Consider the following 14,136-nt stretch of genomic DNA (forward strand, 5'->3'; position numbering starts at 1 on the left):
AAGGACACTGGGTGCAGTTTATTAGGTGCTACACACAGGTGTTCAGTGACCCTCACTCATAATACGACTCAGGTAAGACCTAAACCCGCTGCTGCAGCAGCCTCTACATTGGCTTTACAGAGCAATAAAGGTGTCCATTCAGTTTCAGCTTCAAGTATCAAGGGCTAGTATGATCACAGGTGAAATCTACTTCCCCACTCCTGCTGCCTCTCTCTGATGGCTTTACCAGCTCTCCTGTGTTAGCACACCGGAGACAGAGAGAGGACAGAAAGAGAAGAGACAGAAGAGAGGAGGCAAGGAGAGAAAGGAAAGGATAGGAAAGGAAAGGAAAGGAAAGGAAAGGAAAGGAAAGGATGATAAGAGGAGGGGATAACAAAAAAGAGAAAAAGAGAAGTGAAAACAGATGAGGAGATGAGAAAGGATTTTCCCGTACGATGAAATAACTTAGTACCCCTCCCAGACTCTCACCTGACAGAGATAAAGTGCTGTCCTTCCACCAAAAGAGCCAGAGCCCTACACTGTCCAACTTCCTGCTTATCAAAATCATATGTTCACTGGCACATAGTGGTTTTGTCTCAGTCCTGCCAAAATACATACATCATTCCTTTGTTTCTTTCTATATGGTTTTGCCTTCTTTCCATCTTTTAATCACTCACTTATTCTGTGCTTTTAAACATGATCTCTGAATGAACTACACAAAGAGCCAAAGTCATGCTGTCACAAACAGAAAAAATGTGGAAGCGAAATAGTTATATAATGAATGAAGCATGGGCAGAAACATGAAAAGCTAGTACACTGTACTTACTGTAGTAAAGAACATAGAAAGTTCAAAGGTTTGTATTTATTATTCGGTCTAAAATTAATTATGATAAAATCTATATGGTTTATGTGGAGGTTTAATTTGAGAAGAAGCCTATCACTGTCTCAAGTCAATATCAATTCAACGGTCAGCAAAATAAAAAATAAACAAACAAGTGGTACCTAGCCTTTAGTTTGGTTTCCATCCTTCCCTCCATACCACCTTTGATCTCTATCCCCAGAGGCCTACGATAGAGCTAAATTGCCATAGTGTCTTAAAGTTATTATAATTTCTAATAAACTCAGCAGCTCTGTATTTATTTTCTAGTCAATCATGAAACACTGTCAAAAGCTTTAAATGAAATAGGTAGCAGTTAGACTTTCAAAACAAATAGTTTTCAGGAGAGCTGAATGAGTTCTGTGTTTAAAATGGGCTGGCCTATGCAGAAAAGGCGGTAAGTATGTTATGCTAATGTTTAGTTATAGTAGCCAAAACTTCAGCAATTAAACCTTAAAGGCCAGTTCATGGTTTCCACTGCCACATGGCTGCAAGGCTCCATGTGAGGTGCATTTCATCATCTTCCCAAGTCTGTGAGGGTCCATGCCTCAGACGTCTGCATGCAGCCCAAAATCTGAGACCTCTTAAATTTTGAGCAAATGTGCTAGTCTGTGTAACAGTGTTTCCTTGCTGTGAAAGAGTACAGTGGTCCTGACAGCACAGCACACTACAACTGGGGAAAACACGTGCAAACCAAGAAAACATCTTGACCAATTTGACCACACATGAGCGGCATTAAGAAAAAATGCTGCAATGGAGAAAGCACAGCAAACACTTAAATGCAGCAAGTATATAGACTACAACGGAAATGTTACCAGGGGACACTAAAGAGAGGTGAACGCAGTTTGGACATACTTGTAACCACTGTGATTCATAAATTTACTGAAGCCATGATGCTGGAAACAGCTACGATGTAAGTTTTGAGTTTTCCCACTTTCTTTAAAACATTCTGATCACATGATTGTTTGTTAGCCCTGCATCGTCTCTGTGGCTATGTCCTATCAAAATATATGAACTAATGTCACCCTCATATCACAATCAGTTAAACCGTACAGAAGAACTATAGACATGTAAAGACAGAGTTGGCAGAATGGCTTCAAATGCTAAAAGGTGCAAATACATCAAAATAAATCAATAAATCAGATATTAACACCAATAGAATTAAAACCACTTTGGTGTGATGTGTCTTTCCTTTTCTTCCTATTATGCCCATATTGCAGAATACAATATGTCAAACTGAACTGTCAACAACAAAAAATGGAGGGAAAAGTCGTAGTTCATGTTGATGACGACCTGGAGACAGAAATCACCACAACATAAAGAACTTGAGGTAGCTTCTGGTTTTGGCTGTCTGAACTGAACAGTTTTTCATTGCTAATGCTGACTGACAGTTTCCTAACACCAGCAGGACAAACCGTATCTAAACACATTAGATCTTAGGTGCGGTAAGGAAGAACATTACCACGCATCTTTGGAGACATTCATTGTGATTGTGCGAGCGTGCATCACCACGAGTCAATAATCTACCAATGACTCTTGATTGAGATGCAAGGTCTGGTGTCTATAGTTAATCATTTAAAACTGATTAAAAGCCAAAGTAATCTCTCGTAAAACACGGTGTATTCCTTTAAGAACGTCTGAGTGAGGGCAATACATCTTAATGTCAAAAGCATGACGCTGACTGCCAGCCAAGTCACAGCTGCTCTATTCAAGATAACACATGTCAAGAGAGGACTACATTATGATTCCCACATGTTTTTCATGCAAGTCTGTAATATCATGTGCTGCCCATATATTCTCATTCAGAAATCTCTTTCAACATAATTTGTCGAGTGTTATTATCAAACACCGAGCCAGTCTCTAAAAGGTCATTTAGCATTTTAAACAGATACGTCTTCAGACTGATTAACATATATTTTGACATTTTATCAAGCTTTTCACATCTGCCTTAATTTATTTACATTTACTACACAGTGAAATAACTTTTTCATCATTTTAGAGGCTTTTGGGGGCAAATACAGTAGTAGAAAACTTTTTCATTCATAGGTGTTATAAAACATGTCATGTGGGCTAAAAATATGTGATAAACGTCCTGTTTTTCATTTTGTTACAAAGAAAGGTTTTGCACTTACACTGAATATATAGAATAAGAAACAAAATGACTGAAATGACTGGATGCTAATTAATCACTTTAAGTATTCTCATGGGCAGATTTCCCTCCAAGTACTGACTGTAAGTCTCAGAGTTGTATCATGGTTGCAGAGAAGCTCAGGTCTCATTCAAATAAAGTTTAAATACTTTATACAGTCTGAACAATGCCTTGCAAGCTTTTATTTGCCTCTTGCTCATTATCAGTGAAAGCTGGTCACCTTTGGTCATTACAACAAAGCTGTGTGTGGCAAACAAAGAGTTGAGCATATTTATATTCTGTTTGCCTGAAGTGTTCACTGGAAGCAATATGACTGAAATGCATTTTTGCCATGAGGACCTGGTAATAGTAAACAGCAGCAACAGGCTGTGCTAGACAGAAAAAAAGTGTGTCTTGCAGACAGTATATGGTGTATAAATATTTGCAATTTCACACACTTTTTGGTGGGTGGTGGGCAAAACTAGGTCACATGTATGCCAGAAGAGCACAATAGCTGTTTTCAGATGAGCTCACCGTTTTCCAGAAAAGTCAATTAGCAGATGAATTAGAGCGACACCGACCACATCTGTCACAACATGACAGTGAGTATGAAATCAGATTTCAAAGTCAGATGGCTTTCTTGAATGCTGCAAAGACAAATACGGCTCTAAAACTGTCACTCTGCAGCCTTTTGAAGCACAGCTTTAAGTAACTGAACTGGCAGTTTTAAGTGTAGAAAATGTGTTACCAGATGTATTACACACTTCTGTCAGTTTAACCAAAAAGTCCTGAAAGAAAATGACATTCAGTCCATGCAAACTTTTGGGCTGTTGCATCAACATGTGAAAAGAATTTTTAAATGACCATCTCTGTATCAAAACCAGAGTTCTGCAAAGAAAACAATTTCCTGAAAACAAACACACTTAACCCAAACAACAGCTTCTGTTAAAGTTACTTTTACATCTGGGAGCATTTAACAACTTCTCATTATAAAAAAAACCACAAGAGACTCACCTGGAAATTCCTGCAGAAGGGGGGGAAAAATAAACAGTTTAGGTACAAAATAGACCCCAAAAACAAGTCCTTTAGTTTTCACTGCCGGCTGGAAAGTCAGAGTTTTACAAGAAAAACAGGCATAAAAAGTATCCAGTTGATGTTTTGGTCCTGTGGATGTTTGCTGTCTTGTAAAGCCAATGAGGTCCCGAGGTCTGTGAAAGAGAGAGGGGATGGAGCGCTCTGTGTGTGCGCGCGCTTGTGTGTGTGTGTGGATTAGTTTGACCCTCTGTTGGTCCTCAAGGCATCTGGATTTCAGATTAACTTCTTTCCCTCTTTCTCGTCTCGTTCTGTAACTGTGTGGTCAGGAATGCAGCTTCTCCATCCCCTTTTACACCTACGCTCCTTCCTTCACCTCCTCCATTCATCTCCTCTCCCACTCTCTCGCTCGCCCTGCTTTACCTATGCCCCGCTCTCCCTACCGAAGCCTTTTTCTCCTGGTGGAAACATTATCACTTTCCTTTCCTTTTCACTGTTTTCTTTCTTTCTCACTCCTTTGTGTGTCGTTCCTTACTACCTCCTCTCTGTCACTGCTGTTTTTCTCTTTACATGCTTTCACCTTTCCGATCCCTCCACCTCCCTCTTCCTCTCTTTTCTCCCTCCTGAGGTACATTACAGTTTCTGAATACAGATTAGACAATTATAATAATCCGCCATTAGATGTCGGGCCTGTGCTGGAGGCTACACACACTGACACGAACGTTGCAAAAAGTTGGCAGGCAGTCAGTATTATTCATGTGATCTTCCCGAATAAAATGTACAGTGAATCAAACAGGATGAAGAGGCTTTAACAGTCTCATTGTCCTATAAACCCTCGTATTGTACTTAATACGTGCAGTGGTGAAACACCGTGGCACCATACTCTGGCTGTGTTGACATACAAGTTTATATGACTGAAGACAGTTTTTGTCATGTAGAGATGTAAAGCCTGGGCTTTTTCATAACATGACTGGTGGCATGTGTGAGCTAAATATGGGTCTTAGACATCTTGTGCATTTTGACTGTGTAACACGTTTAGTTTTGTTGGTCCCATTTGGAAACACTTAAGTCACTGACCTGCTCATTTGTTGCCCAAGTGGAACTCTAAACAAATCTATATGAATAGGCTTGTGTAACAGAGCCCCTTTGTTAAAGTGCTCCTCCCCTGTTTCACTTTAGTTTATATCTGTCGGGGAAGAAAGAGATGCAGCCACTGTGTCTGGTGTACAAGCTAAAGCATGTAAAACATTTAACAAAAGCCTGTTGATACACCTGTAGCAGTTTTTATGTTTGTTCTTTTGTCTTTGTTCCCAGTTCCACCTCCATACTAAAGGACAAACATCTTTATTCTTAGTTAATAAATAGTTTTGAAAAATAATCTTTTCCTCGTCCAACTCTAATCCTCAAGCCAAACCCAGGTAATTAAAATGTAATGCCTGGATAATGATAAAGAAAAGAAGCAAGTCTCCAAAGAACGACTTAAGTGTGTCAGTGATTTCAGGTGATCCATCAGTTTATCACTAAACTCCTGCCAATCCCATCCAACCGCATGTCTTATACTTATACTTATTTAAACTTTGGTTTTGGTTTTTTATATGATTTATTATTTATTATTATTTTCCACTTGGCAGTGTTGCTTTTCACAGCAGGTTGAAATTAAAATGTTTTTTGTCTTTTAGCCATACTTGAGTTTTTGTCAGCACAGTGCCACTGAAGGTCAAATATACCCTGCTCTACTGATAAACTTCTCCATCCCACTTGTAAGCTATAACTGGTTTGGTTTATCTTGACATTACATTTTTCACAGCACTTTGAGGAAACGGCATGTTCAAAAATACGGGACAAATTGCGTCCCGTATTGATTCAATGCAGGTTGCAGCCTTTTATTTTCAAATAGAGGATGTATCCTGTAATATACAGGAGGGGTGGCGACCAAAGTAAATGCTAACGTTGGTTAAAACCTACAAGTAGCTCCTTTAAATCAAACTTTTCTCTTGTGCATCAAGATGTGTTTGACAAACATTACAGGACAGAGGAAGGCTCAAAATGTTTAGGTGAAAAGAAAATGACGTAGCTGTAAATTAGATGACATGTTTCATCAGATATTTGCCAGATTCACTGCGTTCATTCATTCATTCTTTCTTTTCTAATCCTCTTGTCTCAAACCAGAGACAACTGAACTTTTACATCACTCAGCACCTCTCACTGTACTTTTCACACACACACACACACACACACACACACACACACACACACGCACACTCAAATACAAACCTCAGTCATCAGCTTATCACAGTGATGACAGTGACTGCTGCCAGCCCCATGGGCCAAGTCTCGCTGGCATTCTTGTGCCACCTTCTTTTTCTAACACACACCTGCATACACAAAAACACAAATGCACACACATACAAGTGGGTCACTGTAAAGAATAACAAAACTTTGCATCCTGTTTTAACAGGCGTCTTTTCTTCCTCCTTTAAATATTTTTTTTCATGTGTAAGAATACGTGTGTGTGTGTGTGTGTGTGTGCATTTTGGAGCACTGTTTCCATACTGATGTACATAAGCATTTCTAGCTCATCCATCTTAGAGATTAAAATCTCCTGCTCTCTCTGTTGGTGGTTCATGTGCCAAATTGCAGAACAATGTTGAGTCCCTTAGCAACCTGGTTAAAACATCAAACAGATCAGACTAAATGCTGCTTGGATTAGACAGATGAACTATTGGAACTACTTCAGATCCTTGTGAGACATCATTATTTCATGTTGTCTTATCCATCTGTTCACCAGCCAACAAGAGGTCGACGTTTACACCGTATGTATAACCGCGATTACAATGTTTCCCAGAATTTTTCCAGCAGTTTTCTGTCTTAACCTCTCCAGTGTTAAACTGAAGAATCCACAATCTACAACCAGACGTGTTAAATATGATTGATGATTGATTCACCGTTGCACAATATTGTGATGCCTTACGAATGGTATTCGCAAAGCAAAAAAAACATCAACATATAATTATTTCCTCATTCCTGTTAGTGTTATCTGCCTTAGTGAAGGTTTTCATTTACTCTCTTTGTTTATTGTGACCCTCAGCAGAAAGTTCAGGGTGCAGTTATATTATTCTGTCTTCACCTTTGTACGGCGTTCTGGTGATCTCCTTCAGTCCTAGTCATTACTTTTAAATCTCTCACTGCTGCTTTCTCGTTCTCTTAATCTCTCAAGATCTGAAGTTCTCTATTATACACCCACCATCTCTACTTTATCCTCCTGGCTCAATATTTCTATAAACTGCCTGCTCTTTCTCTTTGTTTCTTTACCCTATATTACTGTATAGTCCTGTGAGCTGAGAAGCAGATTTCAAAGCATATCCCCTCTGAAAGGACCCATCAGATTATTTGTAGTGGCTTTATTGGAGGAGAGGTTCCATTCCAGATATTTGCTGGTGGATTAGACACTTGCTGACTGTAGCTCAACTGATGTCTTGACTCAGCTGGTGGGCCCTAACCCTGTGTTGTTTTTTAACTTTTCTGCTTCTCTCATTAAGGGTCGAAATATCCTAAAACGACACGAGGATGACATTGCGTGCTGCTCCATGAATGACATATATTGAGGGACACTAGAAACGTAAACAGGGTTATGAGGACCTGGTTGTATAATGACTCAGGTAATCAATGGGGACAAGTTTCATCAAGGTCAGTCTACAGTCATGCTATAGCGGCTGTGTGGCTGTGAGGCTGTACTTTGGCGCCGCTGTGCTTTGAGCTAACATATCAGCATGCTAACATGTCCACAGTGACTATGCTAAGAGGTGCTAAGCATGTTCACCTTCTTTGCAATCCGTGGGGTTTAGTATGTTCACAGGCTAAAATTTGCTACGTAGCACTAAACACTAAGTGCAGCTAAGGCGAATGTCTTTGCATGTATTTGGTCATAAACCAAATTACAGGAGGAAATGAAATTTTGACCTCATGATGCCGGTGCTTGAAATGATAAGGGCTCATCAAAGTTAGGCTACTGAGAAATTTAAGAATGTAAGCATTTAAGCATTAAGCCCTTAGATTCATCTTCTGGGAATCATCTCTTCCAAATATCATGTCAATCCATTTTATAGTTGTTGAGAAATTTGAGTCTTGATCAAAGTGGCAGACAGACTGACTGACTGACTGACTGACTGACCATCTAGACTCATGCCACTTGCATGGCTATAAACTGTAAATGAGCCAGAATGAGCTTAGAAGGCTGATTTTGTTGATCGTCTGTGCTCCCAGGCAAGATATTAAAAATGTACCCTTAAAACAGAATAAAATAACATTTCTTGTAACATCCACATGTACAAAGAAACACAGTGATGCATGAAACAGCATCACTACCATGATAAACTGGGAGCTGTATAAATGGCAGTGAGTAAATGTGGTGGGACTGTGTTGCTGGAAATAATCCGTGAAGAAACTTCACACACATTGACACTAGAATCAGTATCAACAGCTTGGATCCAAATAACAGACACTTGCTGATATATATATTTCATTATGATTATTAATAATAACAAGCTGGGTCAAGCAAGTCTAACATATGTAATTCCAGGTTTCTGTGATACATGGCTTCATGTTTGTGTCCTCAGGGGTTTCCTCCTCTTCTTTCTCTCTGTTTTTTAGTTCTTTATGTTACCTCTCATGTTCCCTGTGTTCCCAGTACTTTCTTGGCTTCCCCAGCCCAGCTGTGTTGATTTGTCAGCGGTGATGAGAACAGATACAGAAGAAACTAAAGCACCTGTATGTCTCTCATCTATTTCTCTCAAGCTGTTGTCAAGCACTTCCTGTCTTCGCTCCTTCACCCACTCCTTCAGAGGGCCAAGAATCCATCAACTGATGGACCATAAAACCATAATGCTCTCCATTTGCAGTGTGTTGCATTATTTTGTGTTTTCACCAGCTCAAGTTTCTACTTTTCAGGAAAAAATACAGCTATATCTTTAAAAGAGGAAAGTTTTCAAGTAAAATCTTCTATAGTGTCAAAGTTAAAATGCAGTTTAAAGTAAATGAACAGTGAACAACATGCGCATGAGTGTTTTTGCATGTTTGTGTATCCTCCTCGCCAGTAACCCACTGAAGAACAAACTGCACTGTTCCTATCGCTCTCTTTGTCGGAGGCCTTTTTAGTTGAAAAACGCTGTTTCTTTAGTGGAGAAAACTCTGGAAGATGGCTCTCACCTAAACACTGCATACTGCACTGTGTCATCTCACATGTGGGAGGTCACTGTGTGTTTACACTAGCATGCATGCATTGCCAAGACCGGCTACCAAAACAAAGAACAGAGAAACTCAGATTATTGCACACTCAGAATTAATCATCTAGAACTATCTGGGTCTGACAATGTGGATTTGGGTCTGCATTATTAATCCTTTTCCTATTTTTTCTTTCCTTTGGGAAGAAGAGTATGAGGGGATTGTATAAATCCCCCAAGTTTAAAGACATGTGGCTTTCAGAAGTATTGTAGGTAGTTTTATGAAAAGATTCTCCAAACCTCAGTGGAGGCTTTAGACATCAGTGCTGCTGTATTTCTCCGGCTTATCAAGAATAACAGTGAGAACAAAAGTTCATTCTTGAATTTATAGTTTTTCTGGAGCTCTCAATCACATCTTATGGTCTTCCTCAGTGCATGGAGTTTGTCAGTTGTCATCCCATGCCCTAAATATGGAACGTTGGTCACATGTGAATAGATAGTGGTACATGGCGAAGTTTAAAACCTCTGTTTCTGGTTCCAGATGTGAATGGCCTCAGTCTTTTTGCAGCTGTTCATGGCTACCAGTTGATGATATCACCAGATGCAGTTGAAAGGTAGGAAGGAGACCTTGAATTGAGATGTTTTTTGTCTAAAAACCAATGCATTTCTGTCACCACCTGCTGTTTGGAGATTGACACTTGAAATTGAAATGCACAGTTTGTTGTCTCGGGTGCTTTTGTGAAAATCAAGTCATGGCCAAACAAGTCCTTGAAATGTGCAGCGTGCGAGCAAATAGCCCCATTATGACTGATTGCAAAGGCTAATTACATGAGTCAGCTGTAAAATCAATCTTGTGCTAAAAGCCTATCTTATAGTTAGATCAGTCTCTGAACTTATACAGGTTAAAACCTTTCTGACCTTTTAAAGAAATGTGTAATTTTGACAACTGAATAACAATCTAAATCTATCCATCAGGGTGTGATTATCATCATCAAACAGAGTTTACCATAACACACATCCATCACAATGAAAAGATCTATTTTATCAGTATCTAATTAGATGGCACTTATCCAACATACTGTATCTGTTTGATCCTGTAGAGTCAGGGTACAGTTCTTATTCAGGGAGAACCAATGGAGAGATAAACAGCTTTGTTTGAATGCTGATTTAATATCATGAAATATGTGCATAATTCACAGTTCACAAGCAATTATGTGAAGGTAGAGAGTTGCAATCACAATGTTTTTTTCATAAAAATCTCCTGAGGGAAATGACAGTCAGGTTTCTTTGGATTTGTGAAGACTTCCAAAAACTATTCAGCCCTGCTTGCTACAACAGGTTTCACTGTGTTTCATAAAGCTTGATGTTACTCATGCGCATGGTATTAGGAGTTTGTGTTGGATATGCTCCTATCATATTAATCACTCCATAGAATCAAATAAAAGCCTATTTCAGTGTTCACAGTCCACAATTCAAGATCCACACTGCTGTTTCGAATGTTTCCTGGTACTGAAGTCTGTCAGTGTTGATCTGTCATCTCCTTTCCTCAGTATTAAAACCTGACACGGGTTGACACTGACTGTTTTTTTACAGCCTCAAGGGTCACAACATTCACCTCTCTTTCAACCTCTTCTGGTTTCACTTGATAAGCCAGGTGTAGTTCTTGCATAGCAAAGATTTAACGTAAGGCCAGCCTGTCAAATTTTATAGTTCTCAGCTCCTGCAGTGCTACAGGCAATGCGCTTAGTGTTTGGTTTTATGGTGCAAAATCTAAACAGACTAGACTATGGTGAGAAAACTGAGTGAATACTTAAGACATATGAGAAGTCTTTTTCTGAGGAGTCTAACACTGAGCCAAGCTATCATTTTATCCCCAAACCCTTGACCTCTGCTGCCATTTGAAGGCTTGATATCACAGATCATTTAAATAATTGAGAAAACTACCTCTCTTTAACAGTGTCATTGAACAGAACCTGTCTGTAATGTGAACAGGACAGTTTGTCAGAGCTTCCAGCCAATCAACCCTCTGACACTCCGCTTTATTAAACAGCTTTAAATCACTTCTGTCTTACTCTACATCTCCAACAATGCCAAATTACCTCATACACAGCTGTAAAACATTTTTTGGCATTTGTTTGTATGGCAACTGTCAGGATTTCACAGCTCATTTACTGTATCTATCACTTAATGTATGAATCTGTGTGTAAGAGAGACTGTTACAGTATGATGTGGGTTTTTATCGCCACTGAATGATTTACTATTACTGGGATGGCTGGAACTGTTCTATATACTGGGTCAGCAGCATAATGGTTTAGTTTTCTTGCATTTTTTTCAAGCAAATAAAATATCCCTGGGAGAGGATACTCCCTCATATCTCTGCCCGTTTCAACTTTCCAGGGTTTTTTTTCTATTAATTCCAGACACACAAAAAGAACCACGTCCTGTTCAGAGATGACTGTTTTCCAAGAAAGGGTCACCAGACACTGAATCTGTAGAATAGAAAATGTCACAAGACTAAGAGTCTACAGCCATGTGAGCAGCTCCCTGAGGTCACTACAGCCGCCAATGGTCCACTCCTGTGGGTCGTACCCGAGGGTAGAGACAAGTGATCTATGTGGTCGTTTAAGTAGGAGGACTTGGAGTACTATCCACAGAGAATGGTGAGAAAACTTCATGAACTAATCGTAAAGTTTTGTGTTTGAGCAATCAGCAGTGTTACAGCTATTTAGGAGAAACGTTGTGAGTTCAGCACCAAACTTCATTCCTTTACTCACCGAGAGCTGTCTCCAGAGGTGGAAAGTAACACCAATATTAACTCTTGTCTCTTTCACGTCTTTTCTTCTACTGAAGTTAGCATGCTAACTAGCCAGGCCCGGATGTCTCATCACTTTCCGATAGCGACTCACTGTAGCCTCCAATCTGCCCTGAAGATGTAGTGCTGCTCAGAGGGCGTATTATAACCCTCTTGTAACTGCAACAATGGCCGAAGCTGTTGTCAAGTGACAATCACCACCACCCGCTCCAGGCAAGAAACCATGTTTAGCGGCAGAGAAAATGTACAAATAGCCACTTTTAGCCTGACTCTCCAAATCATATACTGCCTGTTGCCATGTTATGGTAGTAAATTGCTGTTGCTAAGCATTAAATGGAGCGTGCAGGAAAAGGGGCATTGAGGGAATAACAATAATAGATTCTAAGAGGAGCTTGGCGCATTGACAACATGGACTTGTGGAACTGGTTAGCATTTGGAGTGAACTTTGTGAGGATAATGGACAATAAAAGATGATCTACAGCTCATATGATAGTCATGAATCACTGGGTTAGGGTTAGGGTTAGGGTTACTCACTGTATCTTTATTAGCCCTAAAAGAGCAGGATAATCTTTTTGTTGTGGTTTTTCTGTGGTTTTTGCAAGTTACTTTCAATATGCTGAAATACTGATTTAGCTACACAATCTTCATATTTAACTATTTTTTTTTATTGATTTTACCATAACAAATAGTATCTGATCCTCTTAATAAGGCACACCTCATTAATTCATTTTTGTCAGTGACTAGTTCTGTTTCAAACCTCTGTTTTCCTCTCAAAAACCCTGCCCACTCACTCTGTTAGTGGCGTATGGTATGGTATATCTTACTATGACACCCTGAGGTCCAAACTTGTATGAAAAATATATTTTTTCAATCACCTGCTGAGTGGATGACTTTAGATTCTTGATGGCCAGAGCTTATTGTTGTCCCTTCTGAAAGTGTTATATGTCCGTCCTGCTGCAGGTTCAGTGACGGGATGGGCCTGTTTGAAGATGCCAACATGTTAGCTGCAACACAAACCCACCTGTTCTAACATTCAAGCCAGACATACCTCCCAAATGAACACCAATGGATATACTGATGAAGTGTAACTGCGTTTATTGATCAAAACCACTATGAAGTGATCCCCTCTGCTGCAGCACCCAGGACCAAATCATTCATCATCTGCTGACAGCAGCAGCACTGAACGGCACTGGGCAAAGCTTTGCACACTTGGCTACCACTGAGGCATTCAGTACCTGTATTGGTGAGATTGATGAGTGTCATACCGAGATTAACGTAAACAAACAGAACCTGATGTACAAACAAACTTTTCATTCAGTGCATTTACACCCTCTTCTTTGCCTCTTTTCACCTTTCTTGGCTTCTTCACAATCGAGAAAGTGGCTACGCCTGCCGGGACACACCCAACAACAACCCATCTTCAAGCCTCTGTTGCTCTGCTTCTGATGGATGTAATGTTTCTTCTTCAAGGCAGTGGAAATTGATCTTTGCTTTATATCTGTCATTTGTGATCACATATTCTTATTCTTGCTCTGCACATCTGTCATGCAGCAGGTGAGGTCATAGATGATGAAAACCTCAGGGAGGAGACGCAGGCTGCTGAGCTGCTGAGCTGCTAAGCTGCTCCCAAACTGCAGCCAAGTGAAGTCAGTGGAACAGCAAGGACAGCCGTGCAAGGACTGCTGGGTATCTGTGTATAACCTGCAGGGGTATTGTAGGATTGTATCTTGATATTCTGACACAAGTTCATGCTCCTGACACTTGAAATACCTGCCCAAAGGAAAATATAGATTCACATTTATCCAACTCTTTCCTAATCATAGTGAACATACCTACCTGAGAAACCCAGCACAAGAAAAATGCACCTAAATCTTTAAACCGAAAATAGTGGGAAATGTTAGATAAAAGACAAGGACAAATTATAAGTATTTACAAAAAACTCACACTGTCCAACAACTGCCTGAAGCCAGGAGAGAATGTAAACTCAGAGTCTCTCAGCTGGATTGGCAGCTGGATTTAAAAAGTTAGGTCAGTCTGGTCTGGATCAGTCCGCAACCTGGACTCACTGACAAAAACACATGGCTCAGTT

This window comes from Seriola dumerili, unplaced genomic scaffold, assembly GCF_002260705.1.
Source record: "Seriola dumerili isolate Sdu_G_001 unplaced genomic scaffold, Sdu_1.0 BDQW01000161.1, whole genome shotgun sequence".
Taxonomy (NCBI): Eukaryota; Metazoa; Chordata; class Actinopteri; order Carangiformes; family Carangidae; genus Seriola; species Seriola dumerili.